Below are 6000 nucleotides of genomic sequence, written 5' to 3' on the forward strand. Positions count from 1 at the left end.
CCTTTATGAAATTTGAAAGAGGAGAGATCAATGGACTTACCGGTGTCTTCCGTTTGTCCCTCGATCCAGATCCTCTTCTCTTTGGGTGTTCACAGCTACTTGCCCCCTCGCTTGCCCAAGAGAACAGCTACTTGATTCCTGCGAGATCACAAGAGAACAGCTACTTGCGACAAGAGAACAGCTACTTGTGACAAGAGAAGAACACAACACAAAGGCAGATATTCATATTCATAAATGATTCAGGATTAGAAATAAATCAAATACACTAATGCAATCATACATCAAAGATACATCAGTATATAAGAGAAAACCAAGATAGCTTTATTGATAAATAACAAGGTTCAGGAAGAGATACAACCCAGAGGGCTCCAATCCAGCATCTCCTTCCCAGCAGAATGGAATTCCTATCTTCAACTCCCTTCAAAGCATTAAGGACCCAATGATTCCAGTCTCAAACCAACAGCAATTCTTTGCAATAACAAAATTCCAGCCTCTGGATCTCATGGAGGAGAGATCCATATATAGATGTTTGGAGAGAGGATGAGTCAGCTTGAGATCTGACTAGTGTCCTCTCCCTCTATTAGTTCTTGATTCCACTTGGAGGTTCTTGCTTCCACTTGGAGATTTGGAACCTCTTACTCATCACCAGTCGAATTCCCTGAGGCATGTGTCATTTTGGAAGCTTCCTGGGTTTTGACACCTTGAGGAATGAGCCTGCCACATGTCCAATCTCGCTCAGCGTAGGTAGCCAGTGTTGGAGTTGACATTCAGCGCAGGTAGCCAGTGTAGCCATTGACATTCAGCGCAGATGGTCAGTGGAGCAGTTGACATGATCCTGAATTGACTTGTTTTTGAGCAGTTTCAGGTGGAGAACTTCTGTGAATTGCTGTGGTTTGTTAGCCTTGTTCCTCTAGGGGTAGGAACAACATGTTTAGGAACTTTGGATCCCTAAGATTATGGACATTTCATGCTCAATGCTGTAAGGCACAAAAATGTCTATAACAGAGCGGAGCTCCAAGGGTGACAAGAAGAATGAGGATCCTGGAAATATCAAGTGTTTTTCATGGCATCAATTAGGGAACTATGCTACTAAGTGCCCTAACTGGAAGAAGTGGTCTAAGAATGACCAAGTAGTAGCCTCTACAAATATCAATTAGTTTTCATCTAACTTTATGAAGGAGTTCTCTCTCATTACTTATATTGCACGTTAAAATGGTACTAGTGTTTGGTACATTGACGACAAAGCTTCTTATCATGTGATGGGAAACAGAGACTATGTTTTCAAGCTGAGAGAGAAGAACATGAAGTTACACATAGAGTTGGGAGATGATAAGAGGTATCGAGCAAAAGGGCTTGGTATAGTCAAATTTGAGAGGGAGTCGGGAAAAACCTTGTTTCTCAAAGATGTGCTTTATGTTCCTAGGCTCAAGAAAAACATCATCTTAGTTTCACCATTAGAGAATAAGGGGTACCAGGTGACCTTCAAAGAGGGAAAGTTTTGTACCAAGCCTGCAAATTTCAAAGTATCCAAGTAGATTGGGGTCAGACATAAAATATTGTTCAAGTTACAAGTTTGACACAATCACAACACTTATGAGTAGAGGGGGTCGTGACTCAGGCAGGGAGCTAGGTGAGTTATGGCATAGGCACATGGGGCATTTGTACCATGGAGCGTTGAAGATTCTCAGAGAGATAGAAACTGGGTTTCCACAATGCAACATTGAGTACCATTATGTGTGCAAGGGTTGCACACTTGAAATGTATTCCAATACCTCATTTCCCTACCATGATAATATGGCAAAGGGCATCTTCAACCTTATTCATCCAGTCATTTGTGGGTCCATGTCTTTAGTATCCCTTAGTGCGTACAACTATTATGTCACCTTTATTGATGATTGTTTGGGAAATACTTGGATATTCTTTGTGAAGAAATAGGACAAGGTCTTCTCAAAGTTTCAGGAATTCAAGGTCTTGGTTGAGAAGTGGGGTTAGATAATGGAGGGGAGTACACCTCAAATGGATTTAAAGATTTGCACTAAGGAAGGCATCAATAGGGAATTGAGAACACCATACAATCCTTAGAAAAATTAGGTCGCATAGCATAAGAATAATTCCATTGTGGGGGATGGCCAAAGTTATGTTGCATGATGAGGAGATTCCCATGTTTCTTTGGGCAGAAGCATGAAACATTGTTATTGATTTGTAGAACTAGATCACACATCGAGTGTTGGAGTGAGTTACACTAGAGGAGGCCTTCACAAGAAAGAAGCGAAAGATATTACACTTCAGGATATTTGAGAGTTTTGTGTACTTTCATGTACGAGTAGAGAATTTTCCAAGATTGTTTCCTCTTTTGTATTGTCCATTCTTACTCTCAGCAGCGCAACATCCCTGTCTCCCAATGGCATCAACTGTGAAGGTATTCAATGTGTTTTTATCTAGAATCAACTTATATGTAGATATAGAATTGGTTTTTCCATTTTCCCTTTCGCTCATTTCATTTATTTTAGCATTTCGAACAAATTATAAATATAATAAATTTGGTTTTTATCTTTTTCCAGTACCCACTTCATTTTTACTGATTGCCCTTTCATTTTTCTTGATAACCATTATTTTCTATATAACTGGTAGCATTAATGGCAATAAAGGACCAGGTGAATGATCCAAATAATGTGTTGGAGGAATGGGATATAAACTTAGTGGACCCTATTGTGTGAGGCTTGGGATATAAACTCAATGGACCCTTGTTTTTGGTGCATGGTTATTCTCTAGATGGATATGTTACTATAATGTCAATTGCCTTACATCTTAAACTCAGTTTAGTTTAGTGATTATTAGAAAACATAACATTTTTGTAATAAGGACTAAGGTATTTCACAAAACAATAGGGGAATCATGTTCTCCAACATATACATGGGATTAAGAAGGTAACTTTTGTGTCTATTGGTGAAACTCACTTTTCGGCAATTCATACCAATTATATTCACAAATACACCCCCAAATGCTTTAAATAAATTCATATGCATAAATATCAAGGCTGATAATTTTCTAGAGAACTAGATCCAATGTTTTGGGAAAATAGGAAAAATGTATAAAAACATGTTTATGAATCATGTATTGCTATGGTTTGTTTTTCCAATAAAATATTACAGAAAAAGTGTCAATCAATTGTTTTCTTCAACAAACACACTACATGTGAATTCATGCAAATATCAAATGTCTCTAGTATGCCAAAGTCATATATCCAGTGCATGTATCTCTTATCATGGGAGGATTTGGGTTTATACATTAACATATTCATGACCAACCTAAACAAGAAATGGTTGGATGTCTCTATTTGGAATTCAATGTTTAAGATAGTAAGTTATAATTGGTTGTTTTACCATCCACTTTGAAAACTTACAATGGCTAGAAGTTTCCATCAGTGAGAGTGTAGGTTTTAACCCTGTACAGAAATTACCTGCATATGAATTCTAAAAACACAGAAAATAAACAATGCGAGAGCATAACACATAAAACACATATACTCAGAGATTTTCCTCTGGATCCCAAAATCGGGACTACTAGCTTGATTTTTCATTATATTCCTTTCAATGTTACAATACATATTTATACATGCCGAAGCATCCAATACGATGGACCAAAAACCATCGCGTCCAAAATCATGTGCGAAAAATCATGCACAAAACCATAGGTAGGTCCACCCAACCTAATATAGGGTCCAAAAACAAAATTTTCCTGGGCATTTCCCCCGACCCCATAGAGTGGGGTTACATGCACTCCTCAAAACCCCCTGTGACCACCCCGGCTATGCAATCAGTGCAACGAAAGGGGGGCTCCGCTCCCCTTCTAACCCCCCAGTTAACTACGTCGACTAGTCATGGAAAGAACATAACACAACCCAACAGAGAGTTAACTAATGTGAAACAAGCTCTATGGGAAAGCTTCTGCAATAGTGGACTCAGAAAGTGATAAGATATTCTCAATTGTTTAAGACTAAATGTTTTGAAAACTAGGATTGAAACTACAAATCCCATTACAAAGACTCGTAAAAAGGCTTGTTCCTTTTCGTTTTGATTATCAGATGGTTTCTAGGAGACACAAGTCATGGTATTGACCCATTCCTCCAAGAAATTTCCAATTTGTGATTCCTCCCAACTTAGTTAAGGTTCCCTAATGTCTACACATGACCACCAATCTCCTTGGAGATGCATCCTTTTCTCCTTCAATACCACCTACAAATTGCATCTAGTGACCGCCAACATCCATGGTGGTCCCTACATCTCTACTTTAATCCTTTGTGCCATTTGTGTCTAGAAACTAGTAGAAACCCTATCCCAAGAAAGTGGACTGAAGACTACTTTGTGCCATTTTCCTCTAGCAACTAGTAGAAACCCAAATCCACAAACTTTGACCCAAGACTAATCCTCTATATTCTATTGAGAATCAAGCATGGTGTTTCTTGGTGAACATGATATGAGAATATTTCTTGTTTTCACATAAATTGATAAACACTTACTAAGTTTGGATGGTAGTATCAACATCTATTATGACTCTATAATTTTTTAAAATTAATCTTAATTAAGTACAACCCATTTCTTCTATGTTGGAAAATTAAAAAAATGCCTTTGCTAACTTTTTTTCTTCTCATAAAAATTGAGAGATGTCTTACTGATATGATATATTATAATATGGATTTCATATAAAAATATGTGATATATGCTAATTTGGATTTCATATATAACTATTTATTGGAAATTATTTAACTTGTTGGACTTTTATTTCATAAATGCAGGTTCAATATTCTAAAACTTGTACCAGATAGTGTGTTGTGGCTTCTAATATTTTTTGTTTCTTCTTTTGTTCAACTCATTGTGAAGAATGAGAAGAAAGAGGGTATAATTCTATTGTCTTTGTTCATGAACGATTCTCATATCAAATCTTATCATTTGTTCTCACTTGTCAATTGATGGAATTTTGGTTTTGATAGTGGAAATGAGCATTGTGTCTAGAAATCACCCTTTGTTTTAGAGACATTACCCAGCGGATGCCCTGCATCGAATTATTCATTTAATCCATAAGTAATAGTTTTCATACTCTTCTTAGGCCAGAAACATTGGTCCACTCTTTTCAAAATGTATCCATACATAAATGATGTTTCATATACTTTCTCTACCCACAACATACTAATCTGGGAAATAGAATTGGTGTCTAACAAGCAATTTCCAAGAACAAGGATCATGTATCATCAATTTTCCCAGTCACGAGATTAGGCATTGAAATACATGGTATCATACCAAAAATTCATGTGCCTCTAGTTGTACTAGCATATCCATCCTATCACAACTGGATATTAACATAAAATATAGATGTTTGCATCCTTTATTCCTATAAATTCTATCTTTTACAAGTGCAAGAAAAAAATATGGCAAACTAACATGTTGTAGTTGCAGGAAAACTAAACAAAGGGCTTGTTCAAATCTCTTATGGCTATGAAATATATTTCTTTGTTGCAAGCATCGAGAGTTCTAATCTCCATTCAAATATCTTATGCATATGATATCTAGATTATATTCAGATGTAGTGACTAATATTTGATAGATATGATTCTAATATGACCTTGGATATGATATACACATTCATATTCCATACATACACATCTGATTGACTCTTGGTTCAACATTGAAATTTGTCTTTTTAGATCTACCATAAGCATTGATCGCATTAGCCATAAACATAATTTTGTTGAGTACTTTGACTCAACTATTTGCACTAATAACAATTGTTCCTATATTTTATTTAAATTAACAATATTCTTCGATATCAAATCTATGAAGGTACAGTGAAATAGTCAGTTCAATTATATAAAATTCCTCAGAGGCTGATCACTCATATGTGCTACAAGAACTTTTGATAATACATGGAATAGTAATATGAAGCAGTCGATAGTGGTTCTCGATAACTTTAATATTACAACCAACCCCTAAGAAAGGCTATAAT

Source organism: Pinus tabuliformis, chromosome 7 (genome assembly GCF_031772625.1).
Source record: "Pinus tabuliformis cultivar Carrire ecotype Pingquan chromosome 7, CPIR1, whole genome shotgun sequence".
NCBI classification, from domain to species: Eukaryota; Viridiplantae; Streptophyta; class Pinopsida; order Pinales; family Pinaceae; genus Pinus; species Pinus tabuliformis.